The following is a 16,079-nucleotide window of genomic DNA, read 5'->3' as shown; positions in this document are numbered from 1 at the left end:
ACAAAGTGGTTTCTGAGAATGATTCTCTCCAGTTTTTATACGAAGATATTTCCTTTTCTACCGTTGGCTGCAAAGTGCTTGAAATATCCACTTGGAAACTTCACAAAAAGAGGGTTTCAAATCTGCTCTGTCTATAGGAACGTTCAACTCTGTGAGTTGAACACACGCAACCCAAAGAAGTTACTGAGAATTCTTCTGTCTAGCATTAGATGAAGAAATCCCGTTTCCTACGAAATCCTCAAAGAGGTCCAAGTATCCACTTGCAGACTTTACAAACAGAGTGTTTCCAAACTGTTCTCTGAAAAGAAAGGTTAAACTCTGTGAGTGGAACGCACTCATTACAAAGCGGTTGCTGGGAATGATTCTCTCTAGTTTTTATACGAAGATATTTCCTTTTCTACCATTGGCCCCAAAGCGCTTGAAATGTCCACATGCAAATTCCCCAGAAAGAGGGTTTCAAATCTGCTCTGTCTAAAGGAACGTTCAACTCTGTGAGTTGAACACAGGCAACCCAAAGAAGTTACTGAGAATTCTTCTGTCTAGCATTAGATGAAGAAATCCCGTTTCCAACGAAATCCTCAAAGAGGTCCAAATATCCGCTTGCAGACTTTACAAACAGAGTGTTTCCAAACTGTTCTATGAAAAGAAAGGTTAAACTCTGTTAGTGGAACGCACACATCACAAAGTGGTTTCTGAGAATGATTCTCTCCAGTTTTTATATGAAGATATTTCCTTTTCTACCGTTGGCCGCAAAGTGCTTGAAATGTCCACTTGGAAATTCCACAAAAAGAGGGTTTCAAATCTGCTCTGTCTAAAGGAAGGTTCAACTCTGCGAGGTGAACACACGCAACCCAAAGAAGTTACTGAGAATTCTTCTGCCTTGCATTAGATGAAGAAATCCCGTTTCCAACGAAATCCTCAAAGAGGTCCAAATATCTACTTGCAGACTTTACAAACAGAGTGTTTCCAAACTGTTCTATGAAAAGAAAGGTTAAACTCTGTGAGTGGAACGCACTCATCACAAAGCGGTTGCTGGGAATGATTCTCTCTAGTTTTTATACGAAGATATTTCCTTTTCTACCGTTAGCCCCAAAGCGCTTGAAATGTCCACATGCAAATTCCAGAAAAAGAGGGTTTCAAATCTGCTCTGTCTAAAGGAACGTTCAACTCTGTAAGTTGAACACAGGCAACCCAAAGAAGTTACTGAGTATTCTTCTGTCTAGCCTTAGATGAAGAAATCCCGTTTCAAAAGAAATCCTCAAAGAGGTCGAAATATCCGCTTGCAGACTTTACAAACAGAGTGTTTCCAAACTGTTCTATGAAAACAAATTTTAAACTCTGTGAGTGGAATGCACTCATCACAAAGCGGTTGCAGGGAATGATTCTCTCTAGTTTTTATACGAAGTTATTTCCTTTTCTACCGTTGGCCCCAAAGCGCTCGAAATATCCACATGCAAATTCCACAAAAAGAGGGTTTCAAATCTGCTCTGTCTAAAGGAACGTTCAACTCTGTGAGTTGAACACAGGCAACCCAAAGAAGTTACTGAGTATTCTTCTGTCTGGCATTAGATGAAGAAATCCCGTTTCCAACGAAATCCTCAAAGAGGTCCAAATATCCGCTTGCAAACTTTTCAAACAGAGTGTTTCCAAACTGCTCTATGAAAAGAAAGGTTAAACTCTGTGAGTGGAACGCACACATCACAAAGTGGTTTCTGAGAATGATTCTCTCCAGTTTTTATACGAAGATATTTCCTTTTCTACCGTTGGCCCCAAATCGCTCGAAATGTCCACATGCAAATTCCACAAAAAGAGGGTTTCAAATCTGCTCTGTCTAAAGGAATGTTCAACTCTGTGAGTTGAACACAGGCAACCCAAAGAAGTTATTGAGTATTCTTCTGTCTAGCATTAGATGAAGAAATCCCGTTTCCAACGAAATCGTCAAAGAGGTCCAAATATCCGCTTTCAGACTTTACAAACAGAGTGTTTCCAAACTGAACTATGAAAAGAAAGGTTAAACTCTTTGAGTGGAACACAAACATCACAAAGTGGTTTCTGAGAATGATTCTCTCCAGTTTTTATACGAAGATATTTCCTTTTCTACCGTTGTCCGTGAAGCGCTTCAAATGTCCACTTGGAAATCCCACAAAAAGAGGGTTTCAAATCTGCTCTGTGTAAAGGAAGGTTCAACTCTGCGAGTTAAACACAGGCAACCCAAAGAAGTTACTGAGAATTCTTCTGTCTAGCATCAGACGAAGAAATCCCGTTTCCAAGGAAATCCTCAAAGAGGTCCAAATATCCACTTGCAGACTTTACAAATAGAGTGTTTCCAAACTGTTCTCAGAAAAGAAAGGTTAAACTCTGTGAGTGGAATGCACTCATCTCAAAGCGGTTGCTAGGAGTGATTCTCTCTACTTTTTATACGAAGATATTTCCTTTTCTACCGTTGGCCCCAAAGCGCTTGAAATGTCCACATGCAAATTCCACAAAAAGAGAGTTTCTAATCTACTCTCTCTAAAGGAACGTTCAACTCTGTGAGTTGAACACAGGCAACCCAATGAAGTTACTGAGAAATCTTCTGTCTAGCATTAGATGAAGAAATCCCGTTTCCAATGAAATCCTCAATGAGCTCCAAATATCCACTTGCAGACTTTGCAAACAGAGTGTTTCCAAACTGTTCTATGAAAAGAAAGGTTAAACTCTGTGAGTGAAACGCACTCCTCACAAAGTGGTTTCTAGGAATGATTCTCTCCAGCTTTCATACGAAGATATTTCCTTTTCTACCGTTGGCCACAAAGCGCTTCAAATGTCCACTTGGACATTCCACAAAAAGAGGGTTTCAAATCTGCTCTGTCTAAAGGAAGGTTCAACTCTGCGAGTTGAAAAAAGGCAACCCAAAGAAGTTACTGAGAATTCTTCTGTCTAGCATTAGATGAAGAAATCTCGTTTCCAACGAAATCCTCAAAGAGGTCCAAATATCCGCTTGCAGACTTTACAAACAGAGTGTTTCCAAACTGCTCCTTGAAAAGAAAGGTTAAACTCTGTGAGTGGAACGCACACATCACAAAGTGGTTTCTGAGAATGATTCTCTCCAGTTTTTATATGAAGATATTTCCTTTTCTACCGTTGGCCGCAAAGTGCTTGAAAGGTCCACTTGGAAATACCACAAAAAGAGGGTTTCAAATCTGCTCTGTCTAAAGGAAGGTTCAACTCTGCGAGGTGAACACTCGCAACCCAAAGAAGTTACTGAGAATTCTTCTGCCTTGCATTAGATGAAGAAATCCCGTTTCCAACGAAATCCTCAAAGAGGTCCAAATAACCACTTGCAGACTTTACAAACAGAGTGTTTCCAAACTGTTCTATGAAAAGAAAGGTTAAACTCTGTGAGTGGAACGCACTCATCACAAAGCGGTTGCTGGGAATGATTCTCTCTAGTTTTTATACGAAGATATTTCCTTTTCTACCGTTAGCCACAAAGCGCTTGAAATGTCCACATGCAAATTCCAGAAAAAGAGGGTTTCAAATCTGCTCTGTCTAAAGGAACGTTCAACTCTGTAAGTTGAACACAGGCAACCCAAAGAAGTTACTGAGTATTCTTCTGTCTAGCATTAGGTGAAGAAATCCCGTTTCCAATGAAATCCTCAAAGAAGTCCAACTATCCACTTGCAGACTTTCCAAACACAGTGTTTCCAAACTGTTCTATGAAAAAAAAGGTTAAACTCTGTGAGTGGAACACACTCATCACAAAGTGGTTTCTGGGAATGATTCTCTCCAGTTTTCATACCAAGATATTTCCTTTTCTACCGTTGGCCGCAAAGCGCTTGAAATGTCCACTTGGAAATTCCACAAAAAGAGGGTTTCAAATCTGCTCTGTCTAAAGGAATGTTCAACTCTGTGAGTTGAACACAGGCAACCCAAAGAAGTTATTGAGTATTCTTCTGTCTAGCATTAGATGAAGAAATACCGTTTCCAACGAAATCCTCAAAGAGGTCCAAATATCCGCTTGCAAACTTTACAAACAGAGTGTTTCCAAACGGCTCTATGAAAGGAAGGATTCAACTCGGTGAGTGGAATGGACACATCACAAAGTGGTTTCTGAGAATGATTCTCTCCAGTTTTTATACGAAGATATATCGTTTTCCACCGTTGTCCGTGAAGCGCTTCAAATGTCCACTTGGAAATCCCACAAAAAGAGGGTTTCAAATCTGCTCTGTCTAAAGGAAGGTTCAACTCTGCGAGTTAAACACAGGCAACCCAAAGAAGTTACTGAGAATTCTTCTGTCTAGCATCAGACGAAGAAATCCCGTTTCCAAGGAAATCCACAAAGAGGTCCAAATATCCAGTTGCAGACTTTACAAATAGAGGGTTTCCAAACTGTTCTCGGAAAAGAAAGGTTAAACTCTGTGAGTGGAATGCACTCATCACAAAGCGGTTGCTAGGAGTGATTCTCTCTACTTTTTATACGAAGATATTTCCTTTTCTACCGTTGGCCCCAATGCGCTCGAAATGTCCACATGCAAATTCCACAAAAAGAGGGTTTCAAATCTGCTCTGTCTAAAGGAACGTTCAACTCTGTGAGTTGAACACAGGCAACCCAAAAAAGTTATTGAGTATTCTTCTGTCTAGCATTAGATGAAGAAATACCGTTTCCAACGAAATCCTCAAAGAGGTCCAAATATCCGCTTGCAGACTTTACAAACATAGTGTTTCCAAACGGCTCTATGAAAGGAAAGATTAAACTCGGTGAGTGGAATGCACACATCACAAAGTGGTTTCTGAGGATGATTCTCTCCAGTTTTTATACGAAGATATTTCCTTTTCTACCGTTGGCCGCAAAGCGCTTGAAATGTCCAGTTGGAAATTCCACAAAAAGAGGGTTTCAAATGTGCTCTGTCTAAAGGAAGGTTCAACTCTGTGAGTTAAACACAGGCAACCCAAAGAAGTTACTGAGAATTCTTCTGTCTAGCATTAGATGAAGAAATCCGGTTTCCAACGAAATCGTCAAAGAGGTCCAAATATCCGCTTTCAGACTTTACAAACAGAGTGTTTCCAAACTGAACTATGAAAAGAAAGGTTAAACTCTTTGAGTGGAACACACACGTCACAAAGTGGTTTATGAGAATGATTCTCTGCAGTTTTTATACGAAGATATTTCCTTTTCTACCGTTGTCCGTGAAGCGCTTCAAATGTCCACTTGGAAATCCCACAAAAAGAGGGTTTCAAATCTGCTCTGTCTAAAGGAAGGTTGAACTCTGCGAGTTGAACACATGCAACCCAAAGAAGTTACTGAGAATTCTTCTGTCTAGCATTAGATGAACAAATCCCGCTTCCATTGAAATCCTCAAAGAGGTCCAAATATGCACTTGCAGACTTTACAAACAGAGTGTTTCCAAACTGTTCTATGAAAAGAAAGGTTAAACTCTGTGAGTGGAATGCACTCATCACAAAGCGGTTGCTGGGAATGATTCTCTCTAGTTTTTATACGAAGATATTTCCTTTTCTACCGTTGTCCCCAAAGCGCTTAAAATGTCCAACAGCAAATTACGCAAAAAGATGGTTTCAAATCTGCTCTGTCTAAAGGAAGGTTGAACTCTGTGAGTTGAACAAAGGCAACCCAAAAAGTTACCGAGAATTCTTCTGTGTAGCATTAGATGAAGAATTCCCGTTTCCAACAAAATCCTCAAAGAGGTCCAAATATCCACTTGCAGACTTTACAAACAGAGTGTTTCCAAACTGTTTTATGAAAAGAAAGGTTAAACTCTGTGAGTGAAACGCACTCATCACAAAGTGGTTTCTAGGAATGATTCTCTTCAGTTTTCATACGAAGATATTTCCTTTTCAAGGGTTGGCCGCAAAGCGCTTGAAATGTCCACTTGGAAATTCCACAAAAAGAGGGTTTCAAATCTGCTCTGTCTAAAGGAAGGTTCAACTCTGCGAGCTGAACACACACAACCCAAAGAAGTTACTGAGAATTCTTCTGTCTAGCATTAGATGAAGAAATCCCGTTTCCAATGAAATCCTCAAAGAGGTCCAAATATCCAATTGCAGACTTTGCAAACAGAGTGTTTCCAAACTGTTCTATGAAAAGAAAGGTTAAACTCTGTGAATGGAATGCACTCATCACAAAGCGGCTGCTGGGAATGATTCTCTCTAGTTTTTATACGAAGATATTTCCTTTTCTACCGTTGGCCCCAAAGCGCTTGAAATGTCCACATGCAATTTACGCAAAAAGATGGTTTCAAATCTACTCTGTCTAAAGGAAAGTTGAACTCTGTGAGTTGAACAAAGGCAACCCAAGAAATTACCGAGAATTCTTCTGTATAGCATTAGATGAAGAATTCCCGTTTCCAACAAAATCCTCAAAGAGGTCCAAATATCCACTTGCAGACTTTACAAACAGAGTGTTTCCAAACTGTTCTAAGAAAAGAAAGGTTAAACTCTGTGAGTGAAACGCACTCATCACAAAGTGGTTTCTGGGATTGATTCTCTCCAGTTTTCATACGAAGATATTTCCTTTTCTACCGTTGGCTGCAAAGCGCTTGAAATGTCCACTTGGAAATTCCACAAAAAGGGGGTTTCAAATCTGCTCTGTCTAAAGGAAGGTTCAACTCTGCGAGCTGAACACACACAACCCAAAGAAGTTACCGAGAATTCTTCTGTCTAGCATTAGATGAAGAAATCCCGTATCCAATGAAATCCTCAAAGAGGTCCAAATATCCACTTGCAGACTTTACAAACAGAGTGTTTCCAAACTGTTCTATGAAAAGAAACGTTAAACTCTGTGAGTGGAACGCACTCATCACAAAGCGGTTGCTGGGAATGATTCTCTCTAGTTTTTATACGAAGATATTTCCTTTTCTACCATTGGCCCCAAAGCGCTTGAAATTTCCAACTGCAAATTACGCAAAAAGATTGTTTCAAATCTGCTCTGTCTAAAGGAAGGTTGAACACTGTGAGTTGAACAAAGGCAACCCAAAAAGTTACCGAGAATTCTTCTGTGTAGCATTAGATGAAGAATTCCCGTTTCCAACAAAATCCTCAAAGAGGTCCAAATATCCACTTGCAGACTTTACAAACAGAGTGTTTCCAAACTGTTCTATGAAAATAAAGGTTAAACTCTGTGAGTGAAACGGACTCATCACGAAGTGGTTTCTAGGAATGATTCTCTCCAGTTTTCATACGAAGATATTTCCTTTTCTACCGTTGGCCGCAAAGCGCTTGAAATGTCCACTTGGAAATTCCACAAAAAGAGGGTTTCAAATCTGCTCTGTCTAAAGGAAGGTTCAACTCTGCGAGCTGAACACACACAACCCAAAGAAGTTACTGAGAATTCTTCTGTCTGGCATTAGATGAAGAAATCCCGTTTCCAACGAAATCCTCAAAGAGGTCCAAATATCCACTTGCAGACTTTACAAACAGAGTGTTTCCAAACTGTTCTATGGAAAGAAAGGTTAAACTCTGTGAATGGAACGCACTCATCACAAAGCGGTTGCTGGGAATCATTCTCTCTAGTTTTTATAGGAAGATATTTCCTTTTCTACCGTTGGCCCCAAAGCGCTTGAAATGTCCAAATGCAAATTCCACAAAAAGACGTTTTCAAATCTGCTCTGTCTAAAGGAAGGTTCAACTCTGCGAGTTGAACACACGCAACACAAAGAAGTGACTGAGAATTCTTCTGTCTAGCATTAGATGAAGAAATCCCGTTTCCAACGAAATCCTCAAAGAGGTCCAAATATCCACTTGCAGACTTTACAAACAGAGTGTTTCCAAACTGTTCTATGAAAAGAAAGTTTAAACTCTGTGAGTGAAACGCACTCATCACGAAGTGGTTTCTAGGAATGATTCTCTCCAGTTTTCATACGAAGATATTTCCTTTTCTACCGTTGGCCGCAAAGCGCTTGAAATGTCCACTTGGAAATTCCACAAAAAGAGGGTTTCAAATCTGCTCTGTCTAAAGGAAGGTTCAACTCTGCGAGCTGAACACACACAACCCAAAGAAGTTACTGAGAATTCTTCTGTCTGGCATTAGATGAAGAAATCCCGTTTCCAATGAAATCCTCAAAGAGGTACAAATATCCACTTGCAGACTTTGCAAACAGAGTGTTTCCAAACTGTTCTATGAAAAGAAAGGTTAAACTCTGTGAGTGGAATGCACTCATCACAAAGCGGTTGCTGCGAATGATTCTCTCTAGTTTTTATACGAAGATATTTCCTTTTCTACCGTTGGCCCCAAAGCGCTTGAAATGTCCACATGCAATTTGCGCAAAAAGATGGTTTCAAATCTGCTCTGTCTAAAGGAAGGTTGAACTCTGTGAGTTGAACAAAGGCAACCCAAGAAGTTACCGAGAAATCTTCTGTCTAGCATTAGATGAAGAATTCCCGTTTCCAACAAAATCCTCAAAGAGGTCCAAATATCCACTTGCAGACTTTAGAAACAGAGTGTTTCCAAACTGTTCTAAGAAAAGAAAGGTTAAACTCTGTGAGTGAAACACAGTCATCACAAAGTGGTTTCTGGGATTGATTCTCTCCAGTTTTCATACGAAGATATTTCCTTTTCTACCGTTGGCCGCAAAGCGCTTGAAATGTCCGCTTGGAAATTCCATGAAAAGGGGGTTTCAAATCTGCTCTGTCTAAAGGAATGTTCAACTCTGTGAGTTGAACACACGCAACCCATAGAAGTTACCGAGAATTCTTCTGTCTAGCATTAGATTAAGAAAACCCGTTTCCAACGAAATCCTCAAAGAGGTCCAAATATCCACTTGCAGACATTGCAAACAGAGTGTTTCCAAACTCTTCTATGAAAAGAAAGGTTAAACTCTGTGAGTGGAACGCACTTATCACAAAGCGGTTGCTGGGAATGATTCTCTCTAGTTTTTATACGAAGATATTTCCTTTTCTACAGTTGGCCCCAAAGCGCTTGAAATGTCCAACTGCAAATTATGCAAAAAGATGGTTTCAAATCTGCTGTGTCTAAAGGAAGGTTGGACACTGTGAGTTGAACAAAGGCAACCCAATGAAGTTACTGAGAATTCTTCTCTCTAGCATTAGATGAAGAAATCCCGTTTCCAATGAAATCCTAAAACAGGTCCAAATATCCACTTGCAGACTTTGCAAACAGAGTGTTTCCAAACTGTTCTATGAAAAGAAAGGTTAAACTCTGTGAGTGAAACGCACTCATCACAAAGTGGTTTCTAGGAATCATTCTCTCCAGTTTTCATACGAAGATATTTCCTTTTCTACCGTTGGCCGCAAAGCGCTTGAAATGTCCACTTGGACATTCCACAAAAAGAGGGTTTCAAATCTGCTCTGTCTAAAGTAAGGTTCAACTCTGCGAGTTGAACACACGGAACCCAAAGAAGTTACTGAGAATTCTTCTGTCTAGCATTAGATGAAGAAATCCCGTTTCCAACGAAATCCTCAAAGAGGTCCAAATATCCGCTTGCAGACTTTACAAACAGAGTGTTTCCAAACTGTTCTATGAAAAGAAAGGTTAAACTCTGTGAATGGAACGCACTCATCACAAAGCGGTTGCTGGGAATCATTCTCTCTAGTTTTTATAGGAAGATATTTCCTTTTCTACCGTTGGCCCCAAAGCGCTTGAAATGTCCAAATGCAAATTCCACAAAAAGACGTTTTCAAATCTGCTCTGTCTAAAGGAAGGTTCAACTCTGCGAGTTGAACACACGCAACCCAAAGAAGTGACTGAGAATTCTTCTGTCTAGCATTAGATGAAGAAATCCCGTTTCCAACGAAATCCTCAAAGAGGTCCAAATATCCACTTGCAGACTTCACAAACAGAGTGTTTCCAAACGGCTCTATGAAAGGAAAGATTAAACTCTGTGAGTGGAATGCACACATCACAAAGTGGTTTCTGAGAATGATTCTCTCCAGTTTTTATACGAAGATATTTCCTTTTCTACCGTTGGCCGCAAAGCGCTTGAAATGTCCACTTGGAAATTCCACAAAAAGAGCGTTTCAAATGTGCTCTGTCTAAAGGAAGGTTCAACTCTGTGAGTAGAACACAGGAAACCCAAAGAAGTTACTGAGAATTCTTCTGTCTAGCATTAGATGAAGAAATCCCGTTTCCAACGAAATCGTCAAAGAGGTCCAAATATCCACTTGCAGACTTTACAAACAGAGTGTTTCCAAACTGTTCTATGAAAAGAAAGGTTAAACTCTGTGAGTGAAACGCACTCATCACAAAGTGGTTTCTAGGAATGATTCTCTCCAGTTTTCATACGAAGATATTTCCTTTTCTACCGTTGGCCTCAAAGCGCTTGAAATGTTCACTTGGAAATTCCACAAAAAGAGGGTTTCAAATCTGCTCTGTCTAAAGGAAGGTTCAACTCTGCGAGCTGAACACACGCAACCCAAAGAAGTTACTGAGAATTCTTCTGTCTAGCATTAGATGAAGAAATCCCGTTTCCAATGAAATCCTCAAAGAGGTCGAAATATCCACTTGCAGACTCTACAAACAGAGTGTTTCCAAACTGTTCAATGAAAAGAAAGGTTAAACTCTGTGAGTGGAATGCACTCATCACAAAGCGGTTGCTGGGAATGATTCTCTCTAGTTTTTATACGAAGATATTTCCTTTTCTACCGTTGGCCCCAAAGCGCATGAAATGTCCACATGCAATTTACGCAAAAAGATGGTTTCAAATCTGCTCTGTCTAAAGGAAGGTTGAACTCTGTGAGTTGAACAAAGGCAACCCAAGAAGTTACCGAGAATTCTTCTGTCTAGCATTAGATGAAGAATTCCCGTTTCCAACAAAATCCTCAAAGACGTCCAAATATCCACTTGCAGACTGTAGAAACAGAGTGTTTCCAAACTGTTCTATGAAAAGAAAGGTTAAACTCTGTGAGTGCAACGCACTCATCACAAAGCAGTTGCTGGGAATGATTCTCTCTAGTTTTTATACGAAGATATTTCCTTTTCTACCGTTGGCCCCAAAGCGCTTGAAATGTCCACATGCAAATTCCACAAAAAGAGGGTTTCAAATCTGCTCTGTCTAAAGGAAGGTTCAACTCTGCGAGTTGAACACACGGAACCCAAAGAAGTTACTGAGAATTCTTCTGTCTAGCATTAGATGAAGAAATCCCGTTTCCAACGAAATCCTCAAAGAGGTACAAATATCCACTTGCAGACTTTACAAACAGAGTGTTTCCAAACTGTTCTATGAAAAGAAAGGTTAAACTCTGTGAATGGAATGCACTCATCAAAAAGCGGTTGCTGGGAATCATTCTCTCTAGTTTTTATTCGAAGATATTTCCTTTTCTACCGTTGGTCCCAAAGCGCTTGAAATGTCCACATGCAATTTACGCAAAAAGAGGTTTTCAAATCTGCTCTGTCTAAAGGAAGGTTCAACTCTGCGAGGTGAACACACGCAACCCAAAGAAGTTACTGAGAATTCTTCTGTCTAGCATTAGATGAAGAAATCCCGTTTCCAACGAAATCCTCAAAGAGGTCCAAATATCCACTTGCAGACTTTACAAACAGAGTGTTTCCAAACGGCTCTATGAAAGGAAAGATTAAACTCTGTGAGTGGAATGCACACATCACAAAGTGGTTTCTGAGAATGATTCTCTCCAGTTTTTATACGAAGATATTTCCTTTTCTACCGTTGGCCGCAAAGCGCTTGAAATGTCCACCTGCAAATTCCACAAAAAGAGGGTTTCAAATGTGCTCTGTCTAAAGGAAGATTCAACTCTGTCAGTTGAACACAGGCAACCCAAAGAAGTTACTGAGAATTCTTCTGTCTAGCATTAGATGAAGAAATCCCGTTTCCAACGAAATCGTCAAAGAGGTCCAAATATCCGCTTACAGACTTTACAAACAGTGTGTTTCCAAACTGTTCTATGAAAAGAAAGGTTAAACTCTGTGAGTGGAATGCACTCATCACAAAGCGGTTGCTGGGAATGATTCTCTGTAGTTTTTATACGAAGATATTTCCTTTTCTACCGTTGGCCCCAAAGCGCTTGAAATGTCCATATGCAAATACCACAAAAAGAGAGTTTCAAATCTACTCTGTCTAAAGGAACGTTCAACTCTGTGAGTTGAACACAGGCAACCCAAAGAAGTTACTGAGAATTCTTCTGTCTAGCATTAGATGAAGATATCCCGTTTCCATTGAAATCCTCAAAGAGGTCCAAATATGCACTTGCAGACTTTGCAAACAGAGTGTTTCCAAACTGTTCTATGAAAAAAAGGGTTAAACTCGGTGAGTGGAACAAACTCATCACAAAGTGGTTTCTGGGAATGATTCTCTCCAGTTTTCATACGAAGATATTTCCTTTTCTACCGTTGGCCTCAAAGCTCTTGAAATGTCCAATTGGAAATTCGACAAAAAGAGGGTTTCAAATCTGCTCTGTCTAAAGGAAGGTTCAACTCTGCGAGCTGAACACACACAACCCAAAGAAGTTACTGAGAATTCTTCTGTCTAGCATTAGATGAAGAAATCCCGTATCCAATGAAATCCTCAAAGAGGTCCAAATATCCACTTGCAGACTTTACAAACAGAGTGTTTCCAAACTGTTCTATGAGAAGAAAGGTTAAACTCTGTGAGTGGAACGCATTCATCACAAAGCGGTTGCTGGGAATGATTCTCTCTAGTTTTTATACGAAGATATTTCCTTTTCTACCGTTGGCCCCAAAGCGCTTGAAATGTCCACATGCAAATTCCACAAAAAGAGAGTTTCAAATCTACTCTGTCTAAAGGAAAGTTCAACTCTGTGAGTTGAACACAGGCAACCCAAAGAAGTTACTGAGAATTCTTCTGTCTAGCATTAGATGAAGAAATCCCGTTTCCATTGAAATCCTCAAAGAGGTCCAAATATGCACTTCCAGACTTTGCAAACAGAGTGTTTCCAAACTGTTCTATGAAAAAAAAGGTTAAACTCTGTGAGTGGAACACACTCATCACAAAGTGGTTTCTGGGAATGATTCTCTCCAGTTTTCATACGAAGATATTGCCTTTTCTACCGTTGGCCGCAAAGCGCTTGAAATGTCCACTTGGAAATTGCACAAAAAGAGGGTTTCAAATCTGCTCTGTGTAAAGGAAGGTTCAACTCTGCGAGTTGAACACACGCAACCCAAAGAAGTTACTGAGAATTCTTCTGTCTAGCATTAGATGAAGAAATCCCGTTTCCAACGAAATCCTAAAAGAGGTCCAAATATCCACTTGCAGACTTTACAAACAGAGTGCTTCCAAACTGTTCTATGAAAAGAAAGGTTAAACCCTGTGAGTGGAACGCACACATCACAAAGTGGTTTCTGAGAATGATTCTCTCCAGTTTTTATACGAAGATATTTCCTTTTCTTCCGTTGGTCGTAAAGCGCTTGAAATGTCCACTTGCAAATTCCACAAAAAGAGGGTTTCAAATCTGCTCTGTCTAAAGGAAGGTTCAACTCTGCGAGTTGAACAAAGGCAACCCAAAGAATTTACTGAGAATTCTTCTGTCTAGCATTAGATGAAGAAATCTCGTTTCCAACGAAATCCTCAAAGAGGTCCAAATATCCGCCTGCAGACTTTACAAACAGAGTGTTTCCAAACTGCTCTATGAAAAGAAAGGTTAAACTCTGTGAGTGGAACGCACACATCACAAAGTGGTTTCTGAGAATGATTCTCTCCAGTTTTTATACGAAGATATTTCCTTTTCTACCGTTGGCTGCAAAGTGCTTGAAATATCCACTTGGAAACTTCACAAAAAGAGGGTTTCAAATCTGCTCTGTCTATAGGAACGTTCAACTCTGTGAGTTGTACACACGCAACCCAAAGAAGTTACTGAGAATTCTTCTGTCTAGCATTAGATGAAGAAATCCCGTTTCCTACGAAATCCTCAAAGAGGTCCAAGTATCCACTTGCAGACTTTACAAACAGAGTGTTTCCAAACTGTTCTCTGAAAAGAAAGGTTAAACTCTGTGAGTGGAACGCACTCATTACAAAGCGGTTGCTGGGAATGATTCTCTCTAGTTTTTATACGAAGATATTTCCTTTTCTACCATTGGCCCCAAAGCGCTTGAAATGTCCACATGCAAATTCCCCAGAAAGAGGGTTTCAAATCTGCTCTGTCTAAAGGAACGTTCAACTCTGTGAGTTGAACACAGGCAACCCAAAGAAGTTACTGAGAATTCTTCTGTCTAGCATTAGATGAAGAAATCCCGTTTCCAACGAAATCCTCAAAGAGGTCCAAATATCCGCTTGCAGACTTTACAAACAGAGTGTTTCCAAACTGTTCTATGAAAAGAAAGGTTAAACTCTGTTAGTGGAACGCACACATCACAAAGTGGTTTCTGAGAATGATTCTCTCCAGTTTTTATATGAAGATATTTCCTTTTCTACCGTTGGCCGCAAAGTGCTTGAAATGTCCACTTGGAAATTCCACAAAAAGAGGGTTTCAAATCTGCTCTGTCTAAAGGAAGGTTCAACTCTGCGAGGTGAACACACGCAACCCAAAGAAGTTACTGAGAATTCTTCTGCCTTGCATTAGATGAAGAAATCCCGTTTCCAACGAAATCCTCAAAGAGGTCCAAATATCTACTTGCAGACTTTACAAACAGAGTGTTTCCAAACTGTTCTATGAAAAGAAAGGTTAAACTCTGTGAGTGGAACGCACTCATCACAAAGCGGTTGCTGGGAATGATTCTCTCTAGTTTTTATACGAAGATATTTCCTTTTCTACCGTTAGCCCCAAAGCGCTTGAAATGTCCACATGCAAATTCCAGAAAAAGAGGGTTTCAAATCTGCTCTGTCTAAAGGAACGTTCAACTCTGTAAGTTGAACACAGGCAACCCAAAGAAGTTACTGAGTATTCTTCTGTCTAGCCTTAGATGAAGAAATCCCGTTTCAAAAGAAATCCTCAAAGAGGTCGAAATATCCGCTTGCAGACTTTACAAACAGAGTGTTTCCAAACTGTTCTATGAAAACAAATTTTAAACTCTGTGAGTGGAATGCACTCATCACAAAGCGGTTGCAGGGAATGATTCTCTCTAGTTTTTATACGAAGTTATTTCCTTTTCTACCGTTGGCCCCAAAGCGCTCGAAATATCCACATGCAAATTCCACAAAAAGAGGGTTTCAAATCTGCTCTGTCTAAAGGAACGTTCAACTCTGTGAGTTGAACACAGGCAACCCAAAGAAGTTACTGAGTATTCTTCTGTCTGGCATTAGATGAAGAAATCCCGTTTCCAACGAAATCCTCAAAGAGGTCCAAATATCCGCTTGCAAACTTTTCAAACAGAGTGTTTCCAAACTGCTCTATGAAAAGAAAGGTTAAACTCTGTGAGTGGAACGCACACATCACAAAGTGGTTTCTGAGAATGATTCTCTCCAGTTTTTATACGAAGATATTTCCTTTTCTACCGTTGGCCCCAAATCGCTCGAAATGTCCACATGCAAATTCCACAAAAAGAGGGTTTCAAATCTGCTCTGTCTAAAGGAATGTTCAACTCTGTGAGTTGAACACAGGCAACCCAAAGAAGTTATTGAGTATTCTTCTGTCTAGCATTAGATGAAGAAATCCCGTTTCCAACGAAATCGTCAAAGAGGTCCAAATATCCGCTTTCAGACTTTACAAACAGAGTGTTTCCAAACTGAACTATGAAAAGAAAGGTTAAACTCTTTGAGTGGAACACAAACATCACAAAGTGGTTTCTGAGAATGATTCTCTCCAGTTTTTATACGAAGATATTTCCTTTTCTACCGTTGTCCGTGAAGCGCTTCAAATGTCCACTTGGAAATCCCACAAAAAGAGGGTTTCAAATCTGCTCTGTGTAAAGGAAGGTTCAACTCTGCGAGTTAAACACAGGCAACCCAAAGAAGTTACTGAGAATTCTTCTGTCTAGCATCAGACGAAGAAATCCCGTTTCCAAGGAAATCCTCAAAGAGGTCCAAATATCCACTTGCAGACTTTACAAATAGAGTGTTTCCAAACTGTTCTCAGAAAAGAAAGGTTAAACTCTGTGAGTGGAATGCACTCATCTCAAAGCGGTTGCTAGGAGTGATTCTCTCTACTTTTTATACGAAGATATTTCCTTTTCTACCGTTGGCCCCAAAGCGCTTGAAATGTCCACATGCAAATTCCAC

The sequence above is a fragment of the Gorilla gorilla genome, chromosome 5, assembly GCF_029281585.2.
Source record: "Gorilla gorilla gorilla isolate KB3781 chromosome 5, NHGRI_mGorGor1-v2.1_pri, whole genome shotgun sequence".
Taxonomy (NCBI): domain Eukaryota; kingdom Metazoa; phylum Chordata; class Mammalia; order Primates; family Hominidae; genus Gorilla; species Gorilla gorilla.
This window is presented reverse-complemented; position numbering follows the sequence as displayed.